The sequence below is a fragment of the Apis mellifera genome, linkage group LG11 (genome assembly GCF_003254395.2).
Source record: "Apis mellifera strain DH4 linkage group LG11, Amel_HAv3.1, whole genome shotgun sequence".
NCBI classification, from domain to species: Eukaryota; Metazoa; Arthropoda; class Insecta; order Hymenoptera; family Apidae; genus Apis; species Apis mellifera.
Window position 1 is genome coordinate 13,308,046 of NC_037648.1, and position 13,295 is coordinate 13,321,340.

General features: G+C 35.5%; 2 long non-coding RNA genes across 13 annotated transcripts; one reads left to right on the top strand and one right to left on the bottom strand.

Annotated features, from left to right (window-relative positions):
* Positions 1-1,912: 1,912 nt before the first annotated feature.
* Positions 1,913-11,320, bottom strand: LOC100578317. Of its 12 annotated transcripts, none has more exons than XR_003305660.1 (14): positions 10,584-11,315; positions 9,778-10,398; positions 9,410-9,676; positions 9,074-9,337; positions 8,322-8,990; positions 7,969-8,027; positions 7,367-7,890; positions 5,094-7,276; positions 4,789-5,001; positions 4,464-4,631; positions 4,113-4,320; positions 3,869-4,037; positions 3,611-3,646; positions 1,913-3,525 (listed from the first exon to the last, which is right to left on the bottom strand). It is a non-coding gene; the product is annotated as an uncharacterized LOC100578317 (long non-coding RNA). The 12 variants fall into 12 exon arrangements; XR_003305662.1 differs by lacking the exon at positions 3,869-4,037 and having other exon boundaries at positions 5,094-5,305; positions 5,392-7,276; positions 10,584-11,312; XR_003305664.1 differs by lacking the exon at positions 3,869-4,037 and having other exon boundaries at positions 9,162-9,337; positions 10,584-11,320.
* LOC100578357 lies at positions 11,277-12,080 on the top strand. Its single transcript, XR_003305665.1, has 3 exons — positions 11,277-11,408; positions 11,505-11,558; positions 11,953-12,080. It is a non-coding gene; the product is annotated as an uncharacterized LOC100578357 (long non-coding RNA).
* Positions 12,081-13,295: the final 1,215 nt, after the last annotated feature.

A 13,295-nucleotide genomic window follows, 5' to 3' on the forward strand; every position in this document is an offset into this window, starting at 1 on the left:
TAATTTTTTTATCGATCTATGCTAATCAATTTAAAATATTATAATTCATATAATTCTCTTTCTTCTTTTTTTATATCATTTTTACAATTATAACTGCTTATTTAATATAATATTTAAAATCATGTTCAAAACCATCATTTCTAAAGTTACTTGTGACATACAAGAAAGAAGAAAATATTTGTACCGTTATCGGCAGATGATTTTCGTAATTTTTGGTAAAAATATAAGGAAAAGGGAACATGGAATTCCTGGTTATTCCGCGATGGCGTGGTGGGCCTAAAAGATCTTCGTTATTATTTCAGCGAAACGAAGCGTGCATAGGTGCACGCTCGAGTTGGTTCCTGTACGAGTTGTTAACTTCTTCGTCGAGGATTCTGACCAATTTATTACACATAATTCGTCGTTTCTTTTTCGAAATAAGTAGCCCGAAAATCGTTTGGCGATCTCTTAACCAAAAATTAACCAAACCTCGAAAACAAAGACAGAATTACAAAAGTTTTATATATATACATATATATATTCTTAATTATACTGCGTAAGAAATTTTTCGCAATCGATAACTTCATAATATATCTCTCTACGCATAAGTATTCAAAAAATTCGCATAATTTGAATACCTACCATTATTCGACGAAAAAAGAATCTTCAAATTAAGCATTCATTACGCAGAAATACCTTTCGACAAGTTTGAAATTTCACATTCTCCAACTAACTATTCAACGATTGCAATATATACGTTCAGTGACGAAAAAGAATCGTGTACAGTGTGGCGAGAAATGAATCGTTACAGTCGACGATGATCCGTTTAAAAAAAGAAGTTTCACCGAGTTAGCGACATAACGAAAAACCGCATAGAATCACAAGAATTACACGTATATTTTTACCAGTGGACAGGGGATCTGACAGGGAACACAGGGACTGGAGAATCTCTTTACGGAACGTACGTAAACGAACGTTCGTCACGCATCGTGGCGATAAAGCCAGCCAGGTATCTCGAGGATAACGTTACTCTTGTGTTACGTGTATGCTGTCCTGTAATTCCATTAATGCATTTTGTGGACAATTTTAACAATTTTTTTTTTTTACCGTGAAAATTAATTAAAACAAAAAAAAAAAGAAATAATTACACATATCCAAGAAAAACATTATATACAGCTATATTATTCTAACACGTAAAGAATATTAATATTTCAACGAACTTGTATACAAGTTGAAAAGTGTTTTACACAACGATTATACATCCAAGCATACCAACCCATTTTATTCTAGTTACACATGGAATAGCTAGTTTAATGGAAAGAGGGCAGAGTTTGAAGAAATCGAAGTTTCAAATTTTTGTGTATAAATTGCGCATAAGCGAACACGAAACGATCGTCTGGGAACGGGCAGGACGAAAATATATTTCCGCCCGCAAATAACTTCCATAAGCTTGCTTTCGTGCGGAAAAGTCGAATATACGGTTATACTCGCCCGTCACGGTTATTAAACGCGTATTTCTTTTCTTTCCTATCGTGCACGACAGATATTCAAAGCGCGCATCGATTTGAACCACCCACGAGAAATTTCGATTGCGATGCAATCCGCACAGACTATATTTCAACCTCGAACGATAGAGGAGGGGGGGGGGAGGAAAAAAAAAGGAAAGAGAAGGAAAAAAAGGAAAAGAAACGCGCAAGATTAGAAAGTTCTCAGGTTGCGCGTAACGAAATATTCCCAATGTCATGCGTCGATCATTTTTTACGCGGTATTAAATTGAACGAACGATGTCGTTTCCTTGCCTCTTCATGGCCGTTGGATTTCCGCAATAATGGGATAGGCACTGTTACACGTTTTCCCGCGTTTTTTCCTGAAAAATGGCTAATGATATAAAGAAGGAATAGGGGAGGGGGGGGAAAAAGTGGCGAGACCGTGGGCCGGTTTAAAAGGCGTAAAGCACGACTTTATTTTATTGCTGGTGTGACGATTTCCGTCACGTTATTGTGTCAAGTACTAAAGTGGGTAAAAAAAGTCGCGGTGCAATTCGTTCCTCCAAATTGAATTGCGATACGAAACTATAATCTAGACTAATCTAAACATTTTTCTAAAATATTATTCAACATGATTCTATTGAGAGAGTGAAACTTTGAAGGTTTTTCTTCTTTTTTTTTTTAAGAGAGAATTTTTATAAACTATAGCTACTTGTTGACAATTTAATTTTCCAATTGTTGAAAAATCTTTATCTCTATTTTTTGAATAACAAGTAATGTAATCATAAAATTTCTCTCTTTTTTATATTTTATGTATAAAAGAAAAAAGTAAAAAATGGCAACAAAAATCTGAGGTATCGGTGAGTGAAAGTTTGCCATTTTTGTTTTCACGGGACGATCTAAACGCCACCGGTCGTTGCTACGATTATCCACAAGTAATTAAATTATCCTCCCTTATTGTTACGTAATCGACGAAAGAGTGAAACTGCAAATCAATTATTCATCGTATTGTAAAGCGAGAGCGGGTCGTTTTTACCGACCGTGAGAGCGGTTGCTTGCCAATAAAGCCAGCCTCCTTTTGCGGTCCGCTCGTTTTATCAAGTAAAATCCTTTCTCTTCTCTCTGAAACGCACGGATCGTAACACGCGCGTTGGCTCATGCATCCTCTTAATTACGTATTACGAATAATCTACGCATCCGCGTACAATTACGTGCGATTAACCGTGTCTCCATTCTTTTCAACGGATCGGAATAAAATAAAATCGTAATACGGCCAAGGTTGTGGGCACCTGATCGGCAACGCGCGATTTCTAACGCGTTCCGTGTTAAAACTTAATCGGAACGATCGGACCTGTCACGCAACAACACCTCCTATTATTATTTCATTGTCATACATGTGGCGAATAACTGTGTAACTCGTTACAGATAAAATTCGAAGCTATAGTTTTTTATCGCAATGTAAAAAAAAATTCTTCGTCTTCTTCTCCTCTTTTAGCCTTAAAGAAACGCCACTTTAAAAAAAAAAAGAAAAATCAAATTGTGTTGATCTTGTTGACTATCAACACTGCTTGTATTGATATTTCTTTTTTTTTTTTTTAATTTGCATTTACAAAATTCATTTTAAATAGAACCTTTCCCTTATTATTACATTTCTGGTAATCAATAATGATTTTATAATTTTAAAAAAAAAAATCAATCTGTCAGAGTGGCGTTTCAATAGGACGTAACTTGTTACCCGTTTTGGAGTGTTTTACAATCACATTATCAGTGGTATTCTTCCGTGAGAAGGAGGTTTGTACTTCGGAATAATGACATTAAGTTGCCACAACGTATGAAATTTCTCTGGCAATGCGTAATTTAGGGGGTAATAACCGGGCAGATGCAGATCAGAATCGTACGGTGCGGTGAACGCTGCGGCATTTCGCCCATTATTGCCTCGTCTCCTTTGTTCCTTCCGTCTAAAAAGCTTTCACCAGAGACGTTTCCTCGTTTCCTGCGCGTCGCGTGTCTCTTCCTTCTTGAAGCATTACCATCATCAACGCAATTGCGATGCGTGCCACTGTCAACGTTAAAACAAACTCAGGTGAAATTGAAAGTATACTTTAAAAACTTGGTATTTAATTAAACATTTCTTGACAACTCACTTTCCTCCGCTTTCCAAAACTCTCAAAAATTTTACCCTAAAAAATAAAATATTTCTACTTAAGTATTTCATTGAAATATGAAAATATTCTAATAGTAAAAGTTACTCTACACACTACTCTACTAGCTACAGTTTCATCAAATATATTCGCACCTTAAGGGTTTTCTAAATTGCGCTTATTAATTGCGAGCAAACGAGGGAAAAATTTGAGACTTAATTAAGGAGTTAATAAGAATAGAGCATAAAAATGAAGAAGCACCTTGACACGTATGATTTCTATGAAATTAGATTATATGGCTAAAACTGTCTCATTAGCGTCATTAACTCCGCGCATCGTTGATCATTTAGCCGCGTTATTCCGCCTTGGCGCATTAATTAAGCGTATTCACAGATTTATTAGTTTTACTGGGTCGCAGTTTATGAACACTCTTCAACAATAAGTATATGTTTTCGCATACCTATTCGCATATTTATAGACTAACAGAAAACGACAAATATCTTACCAGAATTTTATTATTTTTCATAATTCTTTTTTCTTATATATCACACAAGATCATTAACCATTGTACTTTTTAAACGAACCAAGTTTCTAATTACATCTTGATTTCCAAAGAAATGAGATTCATTGGATCATCTCACAGCTTCCATATTGGCACAAGCTTTCTCTTTTATCAAGTTGAATAATTTATCAATTCGTTTAAAAGAGGATACCTGAAATAAATACAAAGTTAATAGAAATGTAATATGAATTAAAATAATAATACAATACTGGGTCACAGTTTATGAACACTTTTCAACAATAAGTATATCTTTTCGCATATCTATGGACTAATAGAAAGCGACAAATATCTTACCAGAATTTTACTATTTTTCAAAAAATTTTTTTCATTCTACTTTTTAAACGAACCAAGTTTCTAATTATATCTTAACTTCCAAAGAAAAAAGACTTGTTGGATCAGCTTGGCACAAGTTTTATTTCTCTTATCAAATTGGATAATTTATCAATTCGTTTAAGAGGATACCTGAAATAAATAATACAAAGTTAATAAAAATGTAATATGAATTAAAATAATAATACAATACTGGGTTGCAGTTTATGAATACTCTTCAACAATAAGTATATCTTTTTGCATACCTATTGTCCATATATTTATGGACAGAAAGTGACAAATATCTTACCAGAATTTTGCTATTTTTCATAATTCTTTTTTCTTAAATATCATGCAAGATAAATCACATCATTAACCATTATACTTTTTAAACAAACCAAGTTTCTAATTACATCTTGACTTCCAAAGAAAAGAGACTCATTTCAGATCATCTCACAGCTTCCATCTTGGCACAAGCTTTCTCTCTTATCCAGTTGGATAATTTATCAATTTAAGAGGATAGCTGAAATAAATAATACAAAGTTAATAGAAATGTAATATGAATTAAAATAATAATACGATACTTGTAAATTTCTACAGAAACTCAGATAATACCGTACGTAGTCATCATCATTATTTTTGAGGAATCGAGGAAGCGAACGAGGCGTCAGATTGATTATCCTATGCATCTCGTCGATCGTTTAAACGCGTCATTACGTGCATCAATTAATCGCACTTGATCGCATATACATGTACACGATAGATACCGTGGCACGTAGATGCGTTCGAGGAGACGAGAGAGAAAGGTTTCTGTGCCGCAACGAAGCCTGTGGGCAACACGACCGTGTATATTCGTTCGCGCTGGTTGCGCTATTGAAATATCTGCGCTTGGCGCTTTGCACGATGCACCTACGCGAGCTTCGAGTTTCGAGGCTGTGATACACGCTAACCCCTTGATCCCCCGTTGAAATAAATCGCACGATTTATCTTGTTTTAGCCCGTGATGGGTTTAAGGATAACGATTCCATTGTGGATTTAATACACTGTGCGATAAATGTTTGTACAGTGCGCATCGGGATTAACGTAATTGAATAAGGGGACTGGGAATAAGGGCCTGTGACACATTTCGGTTAAAGTTGAAATAACGGTAAGGTATGGTTCTACGTATCCCTGTAGATCATTTTAATGCGCGCAGATTGTAGATATTACGACAGAAGGCTACGTAAGAAGCGTGTTTGAAATCTAATGTAAGGAAGAAGAGAGAAGCTAAAAAGCAATTTTCAGTTTCATAGCAAGGGGAAGAACACTGTTAAGTATTCGGCTAATATATATATATATATGTTTGCTATTGTACATGTACGTGATATTCTCTTCGTGGTAAAATATTGTTTATTAATTTTCGTAGAGGTTATGCGTAGAATGCATAAAGTTGATTGATATTCCTCTTTTTTCCCCACTTTTCTTTCATTTTGCTTGCTTTAAATTCTTATTTCCGATTATCATTCAACTGTTACACGTTCAATTTCAATTTTGAATTCTCGCATAATTATTTCCAACTCTAATTGCATTGCGAAATTACTTTCTTACGTTTATAGATAATCGACTTCTATATAGGCGATTACGTATCTTATTCGTATCCCAAATAGTAAAAAACCAATGAATACTGGTTTGAAAAGCTTGTTGAAAACGATCTGCTCGCAGCTAACCCTTTCACAAAACTCGTCCCTTAAATTGTTATTTCTTATTACGCGCGGACATTTTATTGCTATGGGAATGAATATTTTACCATCGTGAGAAGCACACAGTCGAATTATTCTATCGATTACACACAGGCACTATCAGGAAGGATATTTACCGGAAGAGCTCGCGGAGTCAACGACCTAACATAATCCTCGGAATAATCGCCGTGATTTTTCCATGTTCGTTTCTGCGATTCGTGTGTTGCGCTCGGTGGCACCATTGATCGAAGCGAATACACAACCCGAACGAGCTAACGGCGCTGAAAGGTTAATCATATCTATATACCGGGTGATCGAGAAATAGATTTGGTTCTAAGTGAATAGTAACATATGGGTCATGGGGATTTTCTTGCTGTATGGTTGGTTGACGTGTACAGCCATGTCGTCACATTTGCGAGAAAATATATGAAAAATCAAAGAATTATTTATTACACGTTATTCTATTTTTTCTTTTGCAAATGTGTTATCGTATAATAATTATATAAGTAATTTATTTTTTTTTATTTTATTTTGCATTTTTCATTGTTTTTTGTTTATTGAAAATCAATATCCATCATTAACGAGAAATTGTGCCGATACACGTAATTGGCCAAGGTGATCGATAACAGATACCGCGGGAACATTGAAAGAAACCGGAACGAGGCCTGATTTCTCGAATCGTATCATCGAACGGATGGGTTATGGTGATCAATGATCGGCCGACAGATCGATCATTCACCAAGCGCAATACACGTACACGCGATTAATAACGTAGTAAGAACGTGGCTCACGAAGTTCGCATAAATTCATGGGGTAGCAACCTACTTATCACCTGCTACGCTCGTGAAACGCTATCCCTTTAATATCGTTTTACACGGTACGTAATTATCAAAGTAGATCGTGGACGGCTCGATAGCGAAACAATAAATTCTGGGAGACATGGTGCGCGATATTCGATCAGTGTGTCGCCATCGATGTTAATCTGACTTAATCCGACTTGGAAAAATCTATTAATAGATTTCCAGCTTTCGTATTTTTTTCATATTTTTATCTTGAATTATTTACGATACTTGTATCAACCTATTAACAAAAAGAAAAAAAAATTAGAAGATACGATATTCATTATTCGTGACAATAATTAAAATATTAATATTTTGAAGATATACTCACGACAATAGAATAAAATGTAAAATCGATTAATTGTAAAAATGTAATCTAATCACGATTAAGTTACAACATTGCAAATATAAGTAATATCATCTTAATTTAAATGTATATATTGAAACGCAAAATAATTTGTGTGTAAAGGTGTATGGTTGTACAACATATATATCTGTCTATTGAAAGCTGACATCAGAGACTGGCAAATGAGGGAGTTGGAAGATAAAAAGATACGAGATGTCAGCTGTAAAGTCCCTCTGGGAGAAAGAAATTTTACTTTTGGGAAGGGATAACCACGAGTAAAGTCATCCCGCTTGCGTCATCCACCTGCCGTATGCACTGTTCGTGTCCGGTACCGTTTTCGGTACCTGTTTCTCTTTTCTCGGGCTCATGGCAGTGGAGCTGCCGTGACCATGAACTTGTCGATTCAATTTGACGTCGAATAATCGTCACAATTATCTTCTCCCTACTTATTACTTACGCCAAAATATAATTGGAGAATAATTAAGTTAATCGTTCTCATATTTTACGACCTAAAAAATGAACATAGAAATGAAAATAAATTTCTTAAGTGAACAGTGGAATGTGATAATTAATCTTTCATTACTTACATGCAATTTTTTTTGTGAAATTTTAAATAATTAATCTTTCTTCAGAAGATTTGTATACTCTATAAATTGAAAAAAGTGATGAAAATAGATTTAATATTTTTTTTTAAATATAAAAATACTTTTAAATAAAAACTTAAGTATAAATGTTTTTTTAATAGATGATCACTATACGTTATACGTAATGATATGATATTATATGTGACTATATGGCAATATGATGACTATATGATGATTAATGTTCAATGAAGAAAAATATTTTTAACGTTGATTTCATATTGATTATTTCGCATAAATAATTATAAAAATTCTTGCGTTAAGAATTGAACGCAAGAATCGTAAAATTCCAGGCATACTTTTGTTCTTGCATCATAAAGTTTTCTGCATCTCCGCGCACAATATCAACGACTGAATCACTTGGCTTCTTTACTAGTTACTTTCAAAGCTTATTGCGCGGTCTCAGTCCCATGGAAACGCGGCAGCGTCATAATTGAAGTTCATTACATCTCGTTCAAGAGTCGGCTTTTGCAACAAAGATCTCTTTAACATAACCTCTTTTTCATTCGATGTACAATCCATATCTACCATTATACCTGAATCGAACAAAAAAAAAACTGTTATGTAACTTAAAAAAAAAGAAAAAAAAAATAAAAATTATTTTCAAAGAATAGATGATCTTCGTTAGAAATTCAGTGTTGATCACAGGAGCCCTTAATGGTAATGGTTTGACTGGTTCCGTTGAACAATTTGCAAGAAGATCAGGCAGGAGAAATTTGCAATTAAAACGGCTAAGGGATCTTCTTTCCCTCGGGGAGACACACAGGGCACGGATGCATTCCGATACGAAGAAGCCTCGTGGTCGCGTGAAAGTTGTTCTCCTCTCTTCCTTCATCAATATCGGTTTCTTTTCCTTGCCAGGGGACACGAAGCCGCCGCTGGCTCTTCCAAGTCGCGATTTGCCAATAGCGAGTCGATGAGCTTCGAAGTAACCTCCGGCTAACCTCCCATGACCACGTCATCCTAACCTAGTCACGTGAGCGGTACTTTAATATATATAGAGAAGATGAGACACGCGGAAATGCAAGACTTTATATCTATTATAGAGTACCTGTAGAAGTAGTTTTTTCGATTTCCAAATAATCTTTCCAAAAATGAGGTTAACATTCGAGACGATGTTATTTCAATACTCCTCATACCTTTAGAATTATTTCCTCCATTTCGTTTTGTTTATTATTAACAACAAATTGTTCAGAAGATTTTAATTTACGGCACTTCTTATGTAAGGAATATTTATCGTGGGTAATAACGTTTGATATATTGTTTCTTGTTAAAGTGTCAAGGATTAGAAGTATGTAGAGGGAGTTACTATCGCCTAGAAGAATTCGTCCATAAATAGAAACTATTAAAATATTCAATTTCGCGAAACGATTGTAAAATGGCAAACCATTCGAGATTATTTGCGGAGATTTATTAGAATCTTGACCTACGAGAGGCTCATCGAAGCCTTAGGCTTCTTTTTCAACGAACTATTAGGGTTCCAGCGCGTTGCTCCTGCTTCCGGCGTTTAAAGTTAGGACGGACCGAACAGTATATAAAAAAATAGCCGCAGGCCGATGCACGCATCGGCTATTATTATATTAGAAGCGATTATTCGTCTTTGTTCCTGATCCGACTATTCCTGCTCTCCTTTTTGCATCACGATAATCTGTTACTAGAAATTTTGAATATATTAAATAGGAGCGATACGTGTATAAGATAATTGGCTTTGAATATAAATTTCTAAAATTAAAAAAGGTTAAGAATTATAGATACCAACATCAAATACTGTCCATCGTAGAAGATAATCACAAAATTTATATATATGTCACCTGTTTATTAAAAATAGATAGGAAAGCATCTAGAAACAGCAGCGTGAACTTATTTCAAAGGCCAAAATGTTGGCAATTTTGCCTTAATCGTATATTCACGAAGATTAGATATATGTTTCAAGATCGTGCGCCCGTGGCTTGATGATTAGCCTAATGGGAAATCCGGGTCTGCTCTCTCTCTATGACTTGACTTAAGGGTCACGAAGTCAGTCAGGTGAATTCTTCTGTTTCGAACAGACAACCTCCGGATTACTTTGTTCCTTGCGACTCTGCCGGTTCTTACCGACCTGTCACTGACCGTTTGATGTGACGTTTATGTGCCATTGTGATGGTCGGAATACATTAACCCTTTAGAATAGGGAATTCATCTTCCGTACAACAACATAGATCTTGATAATGTGGATAATGGAGCAGTGCATAATTCTTTCAAATATAATTCTTGTCGAATTATCGTGTTATAAATTACTAATTAATTTTTTAGCATAATTTTCACATCGAGGATTAAAAATATGCTTCCATTTTTATAGAAAAATATAATATATAAAATATATAAAATATCTGAAAACTAAAAAAAAAAAAAATAAAAATAAGAAAAGAATAAATAAATAATTATACGAGTAATTCATAGTCACGCAGCGTCAGTATTAACATAAATTATTCAGAAATTAGAATATAAATCTATAGATTCGAGATACGGTAATCAGTCCTCATGAAAAACGAGGACACAGTCTATAGATAATTTATATCTACCATTCTTTGTATCCGTGCTTCCAGCTTCCTTTTTACTCTTTGTCCGCCTGTCCTGTCGTGTTCCTGTCCTCTGTATACACCAGCGGCATTAGATTCTTCTATTTCTTTTTATTATTCCTTACCCTTATCTTCTTGTCTACAATACATCAGTTCTTTTGTCGTTTGTCCGTCGTGAATCGTCTTGTTCCACTTGCTCCTTTCGTTTCCTTCATTTTCATTTTTCTTTTGTCTCTTCCCGCGGTCAGACTCGTGACGAGAAATACGAAACAATCCGCACGCTCACGGGAACACACACGTCGCTTTGGAAAATACTTTTCATTATTCACACTTTGTACCTCTTTGCATACGATGCGCTCGAAATGGGAACCTCAGAACTTTGTTACTTTCGAATAACAAACTATCGTCAAAACGTCGACAAATATCTTGGTATACCTGATTTTTCTGATCTCATTTACGATCCTATGTTGGCCACCCTGTTTCATTCCCACAGCATTCTTTGGTGGCGACACCGTCGGCCATTCGTTAATTAGCGCGTTCTTTGCAGAAAAATCCATAAGATTAGAATGAAAACGCGGTGGATGTTCGAGTGTCGTGTAAAATTCCAGAAAACGATGCCACGCAGTTCTCTCTCGGCATTTTTGCGATTGTGATATTATTATCGTTGTTATTAACGTCGAAGGACGTGTCTTTACGCATCGGCGACCGCGCGGCTGAACAAGCAGCGTAGAATAGATATTTGATGGCGGTGCAACGCGATTAAGAAAACTATCGATTGTCCCTGAATGATCGAAGGTGAGAGAAGATCAAATCTCTCGAGTAAATCCTGTAAGTCGTAATCGCATAGTTGCATATGGCGTTCATTTTTCTTTCTTTTTCCTACTTTTCTTTTCTTTTCTTTTTTTTCTTTTTTTTTTCAACTAGGTACACCGGTGATTGTAACCCGCTCGACCATCGACTGGATGCGTTCTCTTTATGGTAAGCGCGATTTGCCAACGCTGCAATTGATATTTACGAGGACACGAGTACCGTCGACCAGAAATAAAATACTATACCTGAGAGCAATCTCGAACGCAACGACAAGTTTAGTTATTCGTTAATTTTTTTTTTCTTCTAAATAAAAGTTTCTACAAATTAATTATCACGTAAGAAGTTATCTTTTGAATTAGAACAAAAGAAAAAAATATACAATGTGCAAAATTATTCCAATCTTTCTTTCAAAAATTCTCTTACAAAAAATATCTCTTACAAAATAACGTTAAACTCGTATATTTTGAATTTTATCGAAAATATGCCCGCGCATTTCTTTTTCAATTACGAAAAACAAAAAGATCAATCTTATTTCTAATTGAATAATCTCTTGAATTTCGAGAGTGAATAAAGGACAGGAAATGAACGGTGAATTCATTGCAAAATTGTCGAACCGTTCTCCGCGAGTTTCTGGGGGATCTGATTACATAAACAAACGGAACCTCCGGTCCATTACGTAAAAGGCTCGCCTTCGCACGCGGTGTGGGATCGACGAAGGAATATACGATGACGATGTCAGATGACGGCGACGCCAATGATGATGATGTGGCCGACGAAGGTGAGGCCTTTCCGCTATAATAGGATTAATTCGTAGGAGCCGATGAATGCACGTGATGCGTCGGTGTTCTCTCTTTCTTCTCTGTTTTCAAGGTGGGCGAACGTATGCAACGCCGCATCGTAATTCCTGTTTCATCGTTGCCGATCTTCTATCCAACGGCCACTACCTTGTGTCCTCTGCAATTTCGCTCGCATAAGTTTTGATTTGCAAGCGGAATATACTCGTTGAAAATTTCTCGTTGTATCTCGAGGTAAAATCAAATAGAAATTTTTTACCTACGGATGATAGCTGATTTAGATTTCTCTCCTTGGAATTCGTTTTCAATACCAACATGAAATATCCTGAAAATAGAAATTGATAATTTTAAGAAACACCAAACATCTTTCAAAGTAGTTTCAAGTAAAATAAGATATTATCAATGCTTTTTTAATTATTTTTTTTTTTCACTTAGAATAATTAAAAAAAAAAGAAGAAATTTAATTTTTGGATTACGCTGCTTTTTTAAAAATTAAAAAAAGAGATCTTTTTCTATCGTTAATCTCACGCATCGCGTTAAACGTAATAATAAATGCTTGACTCATAAATCTATCTCGAGCGGCGAATTAACATCATCGGTTGATACAATTAATTCGTGTGATTCATTGTTCCCAATGGTAGGGAAACAACGCGCGAGTGTGTCTCGAATCGATGGTAAAAAATTCACGGAGGAGAAATTCGCGTTCCGAAATAATCGGGCGGGTTTTTGCTGTTACGAAAAAATCATCGGCCCGTGTTATCGCGCCGGCTCGTCCGTTACGACGAGGCTCCTTCACGACGAATGGGAAACCTACGCGTAATTAGAAAGTACAAGGAGGCTCCGATCGTTGAGAATGCAGCGTAACGCAATGCAAGTGGAATTCCGTTTGATTTCCGCGGCTGGCTCCCCGCGAAGCCAATCAACTCGTTTGCATCCTTCCGATTATTTATCGCCTTCCTTCTTTTTTCTTTTTTTTTCTTTTTTTTCTTTCTTTTCATCAAGAATCATCTACGCTTCCCTCTTTCACTCTTTAATTTTCAGATTTTCGTTTTTCGATTAATATTAAAGAAGAAACTTTTCTACTTTGTTAATTATTCTTCTTGTAATAATA